The sequence below is a fragment of the Papio anubis genome, chromosome X (assembly GCF_008728515.1).
Source record: "Papio anubis isolate 15944 chromosome X, Panubis1.0, whole genome shotgun sequence".
NCBI classification, from domain to species: Eukaryota; Metazoa; Chordata; class Mammalia; order Primates; family Cercopithecidae; genus Papio; species Papio anubis.
The window spans coordinates 131,049,624-131,065,700 of NC_044996.1; the positions used below are offsets into that span (position 1 = coordinate 131,049,624).

General features: G+C 36.4%; 1 protein-coding gene across 4 annotated transcripts in view; it reads right to left on the minus strand.

The window, feature by feature from the left end:
• Positions 1–16,077, minus strand: part of GLRA2 (glycine receptor alpha 2) — a 231,225-nt gene that overhangs the window by 184,904 nt on the left and 30,244 nt on the right. The window lies entirely within an intron of this gene.

Consider the following 16,077-nt stretch of genomic DNA (forward strand, 5'->3'; position numbering starts at 1 on the left):
TGACCCTTGAAAAACACCTTATAACCCTCAGAACTCTCTTTTCCTAATGAAAGTACAAGTGTGTTCTTATGCATACTTTTGTATAACAGGATTTATACTTAAAATAGTTTGGATACTTATTACTAATGAATTTTGATAGACGCAAACCAGGACTATCAGTGTGTTTTTCTCTTCTTTCGCCTCTTTAACTCATTCATTTGAGAGGGCCCCTTATAGCCCTCCTTAAGTCTACCTTTTGAAATGTAATTGTGATTTTTTAAAAAAATATTTGCAGGCACAGAATCACAGGCACCATCATATTACCAAAACAGTTTTCAGTAGACATCTTTGAAATGCTCCAAGTATTTTTAATTTGTCCCTGCCCCTCTTATGTCAGCATCTGCCATGATGAATTCTTCTCCATGGTCACCTTCTACTCTGCTTGATTTTTTCTTTTTTGATTGCTCAAAATAAAACAAAGCAAAATAGATACTTTCTCCTCTTTCTTGGCTATAAAATTCCATTTTGTAACACACATTTTTTTCTGCTAATAAGAAATAAATGAGACAAGGCAGAGGCAAGTCACAAGAAATTATATATGGTTGCTTTTCCCCTTTCTTTCCACAATGAAATATTTCCTTTGAGATCTTCCAGTTCAAGGTGGAAAACTTTCCTGAATTCTTATATGCAAGATAGACCAAAAACACGAATGATGGGAAGAATAAACAGGAAAAAGAGAAATGTCATTTAAAAGCAGAAATTTGAAAATTTAAACATTGGTTGTCTTGTACACTTTCTGCTTGTCTAGCCTACCTAACTGGCTTGGAAGCATTTAGAAAGCTGGGTCATACCATTATATATTTGTTTTTATCTTTCCTGGTAAGTGGCTTTATGAGTATGTTGCTGGAAGTCAAAGTAATTTTTAAGTTACCATATATTGCTGCACTGTGCTAAGTGCATTTAAAAAAATTATCTAGTATAATCCTCACAAAAGAAGAATCTGTTTATTGCTCTAGTAAATGTTTACAGATGAGGAAACATGGTGTTAGAGAGGTTAAATTGCTTGAAGTCACATCACAGTAATTAGAAAAGCTGAGACTCAGTGTCTCATCATTCTGATTCCAAAAACCTAAACTTTCAACCATTTTGTTGCACTTCCCTCATTTCATAATATCCTGTTGCCCTCCTGATCTGCTAACCATGGTATTTTACATTGGTTTGTGCCTTTCTTAATCCTTTACATCTGACTTTTTCAATTTTGGGCATTTTGTTTCAAGGTTCATTTTCATTTCTATATAAAACCTTAGAAAGAAAAAATGTTTTTTGATGAGGGATTAGCACATGCATATACTAAGAATTGACATATATTTGAACCTTGCTGTGTGCCAGTGAATGCCTTATTTCATTCTTCAATAATTATTATTACCTTCATTTCTCAGATGAGAAAAATTGAGGCATAAAGATCATTAATTTTCCCAAGGTCACAGAGTTTATACGAGGCAGAAATTGCCTAACTTTAAGGACATTTTTCTTAACTACAGGGGTAAAATGCCTGAGGCCAATACAATTATCCTAGTGATATAAGCTACCTAAATATGGAAGTTGACCTGCAAGTTCTTTGGGTTGAATTGTAGAGAACTGTTTTGTTTTGTTTTTTTTTTTTCCCCCACTTTTAGGAGTTATCCTAGTATGTGTCAGCACAACCTTTCATCTGCATTTAGCACAATAGTCTGCTTAGGTGTTCTTATTGACAGGGACATGTTCTTAGATGTGATCACCAGTGAATGAACGTGTTCTGTAAACTATAGAAGGAAACATTTTACACTAGTTAACCCCATCTAATTGATTTATCAGCAAAGTGATATTCAAAAATGAGTTGAATGAGAATCTGACTGGTAAAAAGAATTATGTAGACATCTAGTTTTTCATTGCACTATCATTCCTATCCTTCATTCCTTCCTTGTCTCCTATCTCCCTTCTTCCCTTCTTCCTGACCCCCTTCCCTTTCTCTCTTGCTCTCATTTTTTCCTTTATTTTTTATTTTATTCTTATGAGAAAGAGTGATCTGGCCATAATTCAAGTATGCAATCCAAATATAAATGGAAGTAAAATATAGATCTGGCATACTTTAAAAGTATTTGAAAAAATAATTCCACCTCACCTGCCCCCTGCACAAAATATGACAATCCCCATCCCATATTGATCTTCTTTGTTGCTATATATCACTTTCTCAGAGTATCTTCTTCGGAATAAGGCATTTATCTTAGAAATCCATGTAAAATTATAACTATGCTATGTTGGAGGCATAATAAATTGTTATTGTCCATTAACATCTTTGCTTTCAGATCAGTTGATCAAATTGGCTACGGTAGGGAACAGGATCATGAAGAATAGTGCTATTCTTCATATATAGCACTATTATATCCCCTGCTACTCAAACTGTGGGCTGAGGACCAGCAGCGTCAGCATCACCTAGGAGCTTGTTGGAAATGCCAAGTCCTCAGGCCCCATCTGAGACCTGCTGAAGCAGTCTGCACTTTAACAAGGGGGACTTGTAGCTGCAGACCTTCTTTCTCCCTTTCAACATTATGATCACTTGTATTTTGTTTCTATCTTTCATAAATGTCCTTTGAAATATAGTCCATTTGTAAAACTTCTAAGGTCAAACAAGTTTGGAAAGCACTGTTGAATAGTTATGTAGTTTCTTTAATGTAGATTTTCCCAAAGCATTTTATTGTTTTTAAATCGTGGTGTTTTATATAGATATGTGTGTGTATTATATATTATAACACATATGTTATTTGTTTTATATAAATATATATTTGAACTATATTCAGTGGCATTAATTGCATTCACAATATTGTGCAACCATTACCAGTCTGTTTCTAAAACTTTTCAGTCACACCAAATAACAACTCTGTAACCATTAAGAAATAACTTTTCCTTTCCCCTCCCTGCCACTTCTGGTAACCTCTAATCTACTTTCTTTCCCTATGAATTTGTCTATGTAGGATATTTAATGTAAGTGGAATTGTATAATATAATATTTGTCCTTTGTGACTCATTTCTTTTGCAACATAATGTTTTCAAGGTTCATCCATGTTGTAGCATGTATCAGAATTTCATTCCTTTTCATGGTGAAAAAATATTCTATTGTATGTATATATGAAACATTATTCATCTGTTGATGAACACTTTAGATTGTTCTCATCTTTTTGGCCATTATGAATAATGCTGCAGTGAATATTTACATAAAAGTAGGTTTGAGTCCCTGCTTTTAATTCTTTTGGATATATACTAAGAAGTGGAATTGCTGGGTCATATGATAATTTCATGTTTAGCATTTTGAAGAACTGCCAAACTGTTTACCACAGCATCTGCACCATTTTGTCACAAGCAGTGTATGAGAGTTCCAATTTCTCCACATCTGTGTCAACACTTACTTTCCATTTTTAAAATTATTGCCGTCTTAGGATGTGTGAAATGGTATATCATTGTGGTTTTGATTTGCATTCCCCTAATGAGTAATGACATTGAGCATCTCTTCATGTACTTATTGGCTATTTATATATTTTTTGGATAAATATCGATTTAAGCCTTTTACCCATTTTTGAATTGGGTATTTTGTCATTTTATTGGATTGTAGTTCTTTACATATTCTGGATATTAAACCCTCCTCAGACGTGATTTACAAATATTTTCTTTACTGTTTTTTCACTTTCTTCATAATGTCCTTATGCATATAAGTTTTTAGGGTTTTTTGTTTGTTTGTTTGTTTGTTTGTTTGAGATGGAATCTTACTCTTTCACCCAGGCTGGAGTGCAGTGGCATGGTCTCAGCTCACTGCAACCTCTGCCTCCCAGGTTCAAATGATTCTCCTGCCTCAGCCTCCCGAATAGCTGGTATTACAGGCACCCGCCACCATGCCCAGCTATTTTTTGTATTTTTAGTAGGGACGGGGTTTTACCATGTTGGTCAGGCTGGTCTCAAACTCCTGACCTCAAGGGATCTGCCTGCCTCGGCCTCCCAAAGTGCTGGGATTTATAGGCATGAGCCACCACACTTGGCCTTTAGTTTTGGTAAAGTTTAATGTATCTATTTTTTCTTTCGTTTCTCATACTTTTGTTTCATATCCAAGGACCAATTGCCAAATCCAAGGTAATGAAGATTTAACCCTATATTTTAAAAAATAGCTTTTTGGTTTTAACTTTTTTTTTTTTTTTGAGACGGAGTCTCGCTCTGTCGCCCAGGCTGGAGTGCAGTGGCCGGATCTCAGCTCACTGCAAGCTCCGCCGCCCGGGTTCACGCCATTCTCCTGCCTCAGCCTCCCGAGTAGCTGGGACTATAGGCGCCCGCCACCCCGCCCGGCTAGTTTTTTGTATTTTTTAGTAGAGACGGGGTTTCACCGTGTTAGCCAGGATGGTCTCGAATTCCTGACCTCGTGATCCGCCCGTCTCGGCCTCCCAAAGTGCTGGGATTACAGGCGTGAGCCACCGCGCCCAGCCTGGTTTTAACTCTTACATTTAGGTAATTGATTCATTTTGAGATAATTTTTGTATATGGTATAAGAGAGGTCCAACTTCATTGTTTTGCATGTGGAAATTCAGTTGTCCCAGCACTCTTTTTTTTTTTTTTTGGAGACACAGTCTTGCTCTATTGGCCAGGCTGGAGTGCAGTGGCATGATCTTGGCTCACTGCAATCTCTGCCTCCCAGGCTCAAGCAATTCTCTTCCCTAAGCCCCCAGAGTAGCTGGGATTACAGGCATGTGCCACCACGCCCAGCTAATTTTTGTATTTTTAGTAGAGACAGGGTTTCACCATGTTGGCCAGGTTGGTCTTGAACTCCTGACCTCAGGTAATCTGCCAGACTTGGCCTCCCAAAGTGCTGGGATTACAGGCGTGAGCCACCATGCCCAGCCAAGTCCCAGCACTATTTCTTGAGGAGACTCGTCTTTCCTCATTAAATGGACTTGCCAACCCTGTCAAAATCAATTGGCCATAGGTGTATGGGTTTATTTCTGAACTATCGATTTTATTCTATTGGTCAATATATTTATCCTTATGCCAGTATGACACTGTTTTGATAATGTGGTTTTGTATTAAGCTGTGAAGTTAGGAATTGTGAGTCCTTCCACTTTGTTCTTCTTTTTCAAGGTTATTTTGACTATTCAAGGCCCCTTGCAATTTAATATGAAGTTGAGGATTGAGTTTTCCACTTCTGCCAAAAAAGGCTCTTGGAATTTTGATAGGGATTGCATTGAATCTGTAGATAACTTTGGGTAGTATTGACACCTTAAAAATATTGTCTTCCTACTCATGACTTAATAAGGGGTGTCTTTCCATTTATTTAGGTCTTGAGTTTTTCAGCAATGTTTTATAGTTTTCAGTGTACAAAACTTTCACCTCTTTGGTTAACTTATTTTTAGGTATTTTATTCTTTTACATACTGTTATAAATGGAAGTGCTTTTTTTCTAACTTTCTTGTCAAATTGTTTATTGCAGGTGTACAGAAACAACTGATTTTTGTGTGTTCATTTTGTATGCTACAATTTTGCTGAATTGATTAGCTCTAGCAATTTTCTTTTGGATTCTTTGGGGTGTTTCTATACGTAGGACTGTGTCATTTGTGAGTAAAGATATACCTCCTCCTTTCAAGTTTGGATGCCTTTCATTTATTTTTCTTGTCTAATTGCTCTGGACAAAACTTCCAATACAATGCCAAATAGCAGTGGTGAGGACAGGTATTGTCTTCTTTCTGATCTTAGAGGGAAAAACTTTCAATCTTTCACTCTTAAGTATGCCTCCTGTAGATGGCCTATAGTTGGATCATGTTGTTAATTGTGAGTTTTAATAAATTCCCTTTATCATGTTGAAGTTTTCTTCTATTTCTAGTTTTCTAAGTGTTTTTGAAATCATTAAAGGATGTTGGAATTTTGCCAAATACCTTTTCTGCATCAATTGAGGTGACTGTGTGTTTTTCTCCTTCATTCTATTAATGTGGTATATTACTTTAATTTGTTTTCTTATATTGAACCACCTTTGTATTTCTGGAATAAATCTCAATTGGTCATGGTGTATAACCCTTTTACTGTGCTGTTGGATATGGTTTGCTAATATTTTGTCAAGGATTTTTAAATACACCTTCATAAGGGTGTTTTGAATGAAACTCTATCAATCTAGCTATTAAATACTGTCCTCCAGCAGCTAAGAGACTTGGACAAAAGAGCACCAGCAGAGGCAATCTACATCTGTGCACTTTGGGGCTGCCCCACTGTCAGGGGTCAGATTGCCAGAACAGCTTTAATGACACAACCGCAACGTGAAAGTTTAATTTTTACTACTTATGTACCCTGGAGGGTACATAGCATGCCCAGAGACTGCACACATGTAGAGGTCAGGGTGCACAGGCAGAGAGAGAGAAGGGACCCATGGGCCAATGCTTTTATTCAGTCTAGGGTGTTATCTAAACAGGCTTCCCACAGGAGGGCTTTTAATTCGTGGTTTAAAAGTGAGCAGGAACTAGTTTCAAATGGTCATTTTGTAACCAAGAGGTGATCACTGTAAGTTCGCAGGCAAATGTCTGAATGGTCTCTTTAAAGGATGTAGCAGGAAAGCAGGGAGTCCTCCCTGCTAGGCAGGAGAGATGCCTCTAAGTTTCACCTCTGGCTAGCATTCAGGTGGGGAGAATATGAGAATATGTCAAGGGTGACTGAGCCCTCTTTCTGGCATGAGAGAGTTAAACTTACATGTACAATGTATGTCAAGACAACATACAATCACAAGCACTCACTACAAAGGGATATTGGTCTGTGATTTTCTTTTCTTGTGGTGATTTTATCTGGCTTTGGTATTAGAGTAATGCTGGACTCATAGAATAAGTTAACAAGTGTTTCCTCCTTGACCACTTCTTGGAAGAGTTTGAAGATTCATGTTAATTTTTCTTTAAAATGTGTGCTAGAATTCACCAGTGAAGCCATCTGGTCTTGAACTTTTCTTTGTTGTGAGGTTTCTGATTGCTGATTTAATCCCTTTGCTTGTTATATGTTTGTTGAGATTTTTAATTTCATCTTCAATCAGTGTAGGTAAATTGTGTGTTTCTACTTATTTGTTCATTTCATCTAGGTTATCTCATTTAGTCATAATCTTCTCTTAAAGTTCTTTATATTTCTATAAGGTCAATAGTAATGACTCCATTTTCATTTCTGATTTTGGTTGAGTCTTCTCTTTTTTTGTCAGTCTAGATAAATGTTTATCAATTTGGCTGATATTTGAAAGAATAAACTTTTGGTTTTGTTTATTCTGCAACTCTTTTTCTATTTTTCTCCATTCTAATCTTTATTATTTACTTTCTCTGATAACTTTGGGTTTAGTTTGCTCTTCTTATTCTAGTTCTTCAAAGCATAAAGTTATGTTGTTGATTTGAGATTGTTCTTCTTTTTAAGTGTAGGCATTTATATTATAAATTTTCCTCTAAGCACTGCCTTCACTCTATCCCATAAGTTTTTGGTATGTTGTGTTTTTGTTTTCATTCATCTCTTATGTCCCTTGTGATTTCTTCTTTGATTTATTGTTTGTTTAAGACAGTATTATTTCCAAATATTTATGAATTTTCCAGTTTTTCTTCTGTTATTGATTTTAGCTTCATTCCACTATAGTGGAAAAAGATACATTTTATTATTTCAATACTTTAAAACTTACTGAGGCTTGTTTAGTGTCCTGAAAACAATGATATTATATATTGATAAAATGGTCAACTCATTAAGAAGATATAATCATTCTAAACACGTATGCACCAAACAACAGAGCTCCAAAATATATAAAGCAGATATTGACAAAAGTGATGAGAGAAATAAACATTTCTACAATAGTTGGAGACTTCCAACTATTTTTAATAATAAATAGAACATCTTTAGAGATCTGTCTCATATATAATGTCATTCTTTGTCTCTTTTAACAATTTTTGACTTAAAATCTATTTTGTCTGACATTAGTATACCACCTCAACTTTCTTTTGGTTACTATTTTATGTAATATCTTTTTCAATTCTTTTGCTGTTAGCCTACTTGTGACTCTGAAACTAAAGTGAGTCTCTTGTAGATGGCATGTAGTTGAATCATGGTCTGTTTTAGCCATTCTGCCAATACTTGTCTTTTGATTAGGGTGTTTAATCCATTTACATTTAAAGTAATTACTGATAAGGAAGGACTTCCATCATTTTATTTGTTTTCTGAATATCTTACAGCTTTTTATGTCCTACATTTCCTGTTATGACCTCTTTTATGTTTAGTTGATTTTTTTGTAGTGAACCATTTGGATTTTCTTTTCATTTCCTTTTTTGTTAACTTTTCACATATTTTCTTTGTGATTACCATGGGAATTACATTTAACAACCTAAATTTATAACAACCTAGTCAGAAATGATACCAACTTAACTTCAATAACATACAATAGCTCCACTCTTACACAACACCATTCTCTCTCCTTTATGTTTTTGTTGTTGCAGATTATATCTTTTTATTGCATGCACAATAAAATCAACTAATAATTTTTTATGCATTTGTCTTTCCAAATCCTGTAGGAGATAAAAGTGCAGTTATAAACTCCAAATACAATAATAGTGTTTTTACATTTTCCCATACATTTACCTTTATGGGAGATCTTTATTTATTCATAAGACTTTTACTTACTGTTTAGCATCCTTTCATTTCAGCTTGAAGGACTCCCTTTATCATTTCTCGTAGGCCAAGTCTAGTGGTAATGAACTCCCTCAGCTTTTGCCGGTCTAGTAATGTCTTAATTTCTTCCTCATTTGTTAAGGACAGTTTTGCTGGATATAAACTTTCAGTTACAGTTTTTTTTTTTCTCTTTCAGCACTTTAAATATATCATCCCATTGTCTTCTGGCCCTTAAAGTTTCCACTGAGAAACCAGTTGATAGTCTTACTAGGGATCCCATGTATGTCATGAGTTGCTTTTCTCTTGCTGTTATTACAGTGTCCTCATTGCTTTTGGCTTTCAACAGTTTGATAATAATATGTATCATTGTGGATCTCTTTGTGTTTACCATACTTGGAATTTATTTTGCTTCTTGGATTTGTAGATTTATATATTTCATAAAATGTGGGAACCATTATTTCTCAAATTTTTTATTCATATATTCTTTCCACTCTTTCTTTATTCTTCTGGAACTTCCAGAATGTGTATATCGGTCTCTTTGATTGGTTCCCATTGGTATCTTAGGCTCTGTTTACTTTTATTTATTCTTTTTTCTTTCTGCTCCTCAGACTTGATAATTTCAATTTTCCTATCTTCATTAACTGATTCTTTCTTCTACCTGCTCAAACCTACTGTTAAACTACCCTAGTGAATTTTCTATTTGTTTTACCTTTCAGATACAGAATTTCTATTTTTTTTAAAATTAAAATTTAATATCTAAATTGTTTTTACAAAAGCAGAAATAGCTAAAAATTGAGTCTCAGGTTGAGAGGTGGAGGAGGGTTACTAATCTATATAGAATAATTTGTAATCTGATCAGCAGAGTGACTGTACTGAATGAACTTTGAAAGATGGTTCCGCCTGATAAGAACTCATGTTTAAAATATATATATATATATATATATATATATATATAAATTTTCATTTTTTCTTTTCAAAGAAAAAAAAAAAAAAAAAAAAAAAAAAAAGAACTCATGTTGACACAAACCTTCTCTTTGTCCTAAAATCTTTTCTCAAAGGTATGTATAAGTGCACTAAAAAAGAATCACCAAGAGAAAGAAAAGTAAGAGCTAAGTTCCAGCCATGAGTTAGAGCACTGACCAGAGGCAGTCAAAGCAGCCCCCAGCCTCTATAAACTCAGTAGAGGATGCACCGTGTCCCGGCTTGGCTGTCCTCAAAAAAGCATGGGGGGCAGGACCTGGAGCAGGGCTCAGGAGGAGACAGCCCCTGTGGAGCTGGCATGGGAGAGAGCCCTATTTGTGTGAATGAAGAGCACTCCCTGCCCCTTGAGGAGTCACCACAGGTGAGTTGGTCCTCCACACAGAGGCCACCCCTTCTTTCAGGTTGCCATCCTCAGTTTATGATCCTGTCTCTGCCCTTTCCCCCAGGCCATTTTCCTCCAGACCTTCCACCTCCTGGGACAGAAAATGGAAGGGCTGGTTTCTTCCTCTTGCTCTTCATCATCTGAATCAGACTCATCGTTATAGAAATAAATCATGGCTTGCACTGGAAAACTGACCAGCACTTTTTCCCCAGAACACTGCAAATATTCTTGACATTTCAAAAAGGGAAAGTAAAGTCTTACAGGATGCTGAAGCCTGAAGACTCCCTTTAATCCAAAAGTATCTTGATCTCCCCCAGGTTTAAACTGGCTTCCAATTCTGGTCAGCTCAGCATCTGCAGGTGTCAGGATCATAGGTCTCCACGCTGTGAGGCTCCATGCTGGAGATGGTCCCCAGGACAGTGACAGACGTGCCCCCATGCCTCCCCAGCTCTGACCTATACTCCAGGTTGCCCCTGCACCCTGATCCACTAGGCCCAGTGCGCTCACCGAGATTGGGTGATTTTCATCCATCTATCTTAAATTTCTAACTATGACTTCTATCATCTTCAATCTACTGGTTTTTTGTTGTCGTTGTTGGTTTTGTTTTGTTTTTTATATTTTTAAGTTTTTTTGGGTACATAGTAGGTATATATATTTATAGGATACATGATATGTCTTAATACTGGTATGCAATGTGAAATAATCACCATGGAGAATGGAGTATTCATCCCCTCATTACACTCTTTAAGTTATTTTAAAATGTACAATTAAGTTATTATTGACTATTGTCACCCTGTTGTGCTATCAAATAGTAGGTCTTATTCATTCTTTCTAACTATTTTTTGTACTTATTAACCAGCCCATTTCCCCCTCAGTCCATCGTCTACTCTCTCGATGTCCATCCTCTTTTCTCTGTGTCCGTGAGTTCAATTGATCTTTAGTTCCCACGAATAAGTGAGAACATGTGATGTTTGTCTTTCTGTGCCTGGCTTATTTCAGTTAACATAATAAACTCCAGTTCCATTCATGTTGTGGCAAATGTCAGAATCTCATTCTTTTTTATGACTGAATAGTACTCCATTGTATATAGGTACTACATTTTCTTTATCCATTCATCTGTTGATGGACACTTAGGTTGCTTCCAAATCTTAGCTATTGTAGACAGTGCAATCTACTTTTAAACCCACTCAGTAGATTTTTATTTTAGGTATTGTATTTGTCAGTTCTAAAATTTTAATTTCGCTGCATGTTCTCACTTATAAGTAGGAGCTAAACAATGTATACACATTAACATACAGACAGGAATAATAGGTATTGGAGACTCCAAAAGGGAGGACAAGAGAAGGATAAGGAATGAAAACTTACGTATTGGGTGCAATGTACAGTATTCTGGTGATAGGTACACTAAAAGCCCAGACTTCACTGCTAGGCAATATGTCCGTGTAACAAAACTGCACTTGTACTCTCTAAATCTACAAACATTAAAAATAAATAAACAATAAAATTTTCATTTTGTTCTTTTTTATACTTTTATAATTTATTTATTGATATTGTTATTCCTACGTAATATTCCTGATTTCCTTTCATTCTTTGTCTTTGTTTTCCTTTAGATCTTTGAGCATATTTAAGACAGTTGTTTTAAAGTCCTTGTTTAGTAAGCCTAGTGTCTGAACTTCTTCAGGGATAATTTCTATCAATTTATTTTGTTCCTTTGAATTAGCCAATACTTTCTTGTTGTTTTTTATTCATTGTGATTTTGGTTGAAAACTGTATATTTATCATAATGTGGTAACTGAAAATTATCTACCCTCTCTAGAGTTTGCTGAATGTTTTGATTGTTGAAGGGTATAGTAGGCCATTTGCTTAGTGACTTTCCAAAACTATTTCTGCAAAGACTATAATATTCCTTCTCATGTGTGGTCACTATAGTCTTTGTTTCTCAGCCTGTGTTCAGCTAGAATTTTATGAGAGATTTTCTTGAATATCAGGAGCTAAAATACCAAGCAGCCAACCAACCAACCAACCAAGCAAACAAAACATACCTCTCCCAGTCTTTGCAGATTGGCTCTATGCCAGAGCTCTTCAACAATTAGCTGGGCTTGAACTGAATCTAGGGATCAGCCCAAGGTGAAAGGTAAGGGTTTGCTCGGGTCTTTTCTGAGCATACATATTTCCCTGAAAATGCAGTGGCTTTCTAAATTTGCCATATACATGGCCAATTTTGAATGTCCTAATTTCCCTAAGAAAATCTCTAGGTTTTACTCCCAAGCTCTTAGATGGTCTATTGTATATTTCAATTATAATATTTTACCCTTTAAGATTTTTAGTTTGACTTGCAGTATTTTTTTAATACTCACTGCCTTTCCATCCTGAGTTAGGTAAAAACAGAGATGAGCATTGTCATAGGCTGAATTGTGTCCCCCACCACATTCATATGCCTTAACCCTCAGTACCTCAAAAATGTAACCATATTTGGAGATAAGGTCTATAAAGGGTTAGTTTAAGTGAGGGTTGGCCTTAATCTGATATGACTGGTGTCCTTATGAGAAGAGAAAAAAAGAGACACCAGGGATGTGTTTACACAAAGGAAAGACCATGTGAAAACACGGTGAAAAGGCAGACATCTACAAGCCAGGGAGAAGAACCTCAAAAGAAAGCAAACCTGTCAACATCTGGATTTTGGACTTCTGGCCTTCAGAACTGTGAGAAAGTACATTTCTGTTGTTTAAACCACTCAGTCTGTGGTATTTTGTTATGGTAGCCCTAGAAAACAAATATAAACTCCTCGCATTTGTCCTTTTGGCAGCCTATAGAAAGGTTAGAACAGACACATAAAATAATTTGTGAATAAGGTTTGGTCTACTCCTTCCAGATCAAGGGACCAGGGCCCCATACTAGGAGTGTAGGCTACTACCAATTTTAAACCAAAACTACTGCCATACCAGGGAGGGGATAGGACAAGGGCAAGTAGAAATACCATGAAACTTTCCTACCATTTTGAAGTTATCTTTTTCTGGATTTTGTGGGCATTTGGTTGCTGTAAACTTTTGACTGTTTTCCAGAATTCTGACAAAATTGGTTCTGACAGTTTCTACTCTTTTTTGACAGCTTGAGCTGCCTACTGTGCCATTTTGTTGAAGTCACCCTCCCCTTCTCCAAAACTTTAATACACCTATGTGAACTATGGTGCTCCTGAAAAACAACTGTGTGTGTCATGATTTCTCAAACTTATTTGACCATAGATTTTTTTGTTTTTTAGATAGACCATCCTTTTCATGGAACACATTTCAAAGATAGCAAGCATTCTGCAAAACGTAGCTTTCAAAATGCTGATCCACATTTTTCATTTATTAATTCAATTAAAACATTCTTATTGAACAATATATATGTTAGATGATAACAACAGAACTATTAAAAGGACTAAAGGCAATCAAAGGGCTATTATGAAACTCTGTGCTCCTGCCAAGGAAGAAATGTTCTATTTGGGGCTGCAGAGTAGGTATCTGGGATAGAGAGGCAATAGAAGAGGAAAATCAGTAAAGTCAGCTTAACTTTTCCCAGTTATCTGTTTAAGACTAAATTTATGATTCTCTAGTCTGCAGACATAACTTATGGATGTGAGTGAAAAGCTCTATTTGTAACTGGATTTGACCAATGTATTAATTCCTGGCTGAGCTGTCTTAAAAACTCAGTGCCCTATTCAACATCATTTTTTTAAGGAACCAGATACTGAATAGTTTAACCTTTGTGGGCCACAAGGCCTCTGTCATAACTACTCAATTCTGCTTTTGCAGTGAAAATAGCTATAGACAATATGTAAATAAATGAGTGTGGCTGTGTTCCAGTAAAAGTTTATTTACAAAACAGGTGGTAGACCAGATTTGGTCTGTAAGCCAACTTTGCCTGGCCCTGCTCCTAATCAGACTAGGAGGCTAGAGAACAACAGGAATTATTATAAATTCCATGGTCTTTCCATAGCTGAAAGTGAGGACTAGCCATGGACATGGAAGAGCATAGGGACTGCCTGTAGGACTATCTACAATGAGTTTGATATTGTGCTCTGTAGCATGAACAAAGTCATAGCAGAAAGATTGGATGGGAAGTGATGGCCTCAGAGCCAGATGCACTGGAGTGGGCTCAAGTGAAAAACCATCAAGCCTGAATCAGAACACTATTTATCACAAGCGTTAGGAGATAATATGGAAGTGAAACGGCTAAGCCAGATAATATGGACAACAAATACAAAAATATACGACTCAGTTATTATAATGACTTACATTGCTCATAAAAATACATGAGACTTCAGTATTTTGCATATTCAAAACGTAGATAACAAAAATGTTTTCTATTATTCATGACTATATTTTAAAACACTTGTTAATGTATATGTGTGTGTGTGTGTGTATATATATATATTTGTATGTACCATAGCTTTCTAAGTTAACAATAAATGTTGTTATTATTATTATTATTATTATTTTTGAGACAGGGTCTCTCTCTGTTGCCCAGGCTAGAGTGCAGTGGCACAATCACAGCTCACTGCAGCCTTGCTCTTTTGCCTCAGGCTCCCAAGTAGCTAGGACCACAGGCGTGCACCACCATGCCCAGCTAATTTTTAAAAATTTGTATTGTTTGTAGAGATGGGGGGGTCTCACCGTGTTGCCCAGGCTGGTCTTGAACTCCTGGACTCAAGCAGTCCTCCCACCTCAGCCTCCTAAAGTGCTGGGATTACAGGCATGAACCACCACACCTGGCCAAATATTATTTTTTGAAAAGCATTATGATGGATTCTATTTAAAAATAAACATTGGGAAAGAATAGGGTATCTCGTGTAACACCAAGACAATTAGTCACTATTTGTTAGTTCTCCTTAATTATTTCCCAGCATCCTTTTAAGGTAAAAGACTACTTGAAAACAGAGGGAAATCTTTGAGTTCCAAGATGAAAATGATATTATTTTTCTCTCTTGTCACAAATAGAAAAAAATGGCATTTTCACTTTGCAATTTCTCATAAATAATTTAACGTGTCTTGAAGTACCACAATTGCTTTAATGTGTGGCCTTGGATAGGAATGGAATATTAAATGTACGTGCCTGATATATACAGAAATTAAATTTCCTTTAGAATAAAAGGATTTTGTCTAGCATAAAGATTCTTTCCATTAGCTCAATAGACAAAGGGGGAAAATAAAGCACACAGAGGAAGCAGGAAGATGTAGAGTTAAAGGTCAGAGCCTTGATATCTGAACATGAGTAAGCCCTGTTTCTTATTATGGCTTCCTGTGTTGCATGGTGCTTTGATGCCCATGAAAGAGAGAGCCTTGGAGGATGGGAGGATCATAAGGGAGAGGGAATGATTTTCTTCATGGCACTCCCTTTATAAGGGAGAATTTAAGGCATTTAATCTGAAAAAATAGAGAAATTTTTTAAATGTCATGATTGTAATTAGAAATGGCCCCACAATTGAGGTGGAGGTTGCCGTGAGTCTACATCGTGCCATTGCAATCCAGCCCGGGCAACAAGAATGAAACTCTGTTTCAAAAAAAAAAAAAAAAAAAGCTGGGCGCGGTGGCTCATGTCTGTAATTCCAGCACTTTGGGAGGCCGAGGTGGGTGGATCACCTGAGGTCAGGAGTTTGAGACCAACCTGGCCAACATGGCAAAACCCCATCTGTACTAAAATAATACAAAAATTAGTCAGGTGTGGTAGCAGGCACCTGTAGTCCCAGCTACTCGGGAGGCTGAGGCAGGAGAATGGCGTGAACCCAGTGGGGTAGAGGTTGCAGCCATGGCACTCCAGCCTGGTGACAGAGCAAGACTCTGTCTCAAAAAAAAGAAAAAGAAAGAAAAAGAAAAGAAAAAAAGAAATGGCCCCACAACCTAACCCACTGTGATGTTTTAATCCACTTGAAAATTCACCATAGATAAATTATGTATCATTGATTCTTCTGCTCAACACATACTCAAATGATTTTACCAGTCTTACTGCATTCAGCTTGTTTGCTGACATTCCAGGTTTGTGCAAAAGGTAAAACATTCAGAGAAGTAAACATGCTGGATG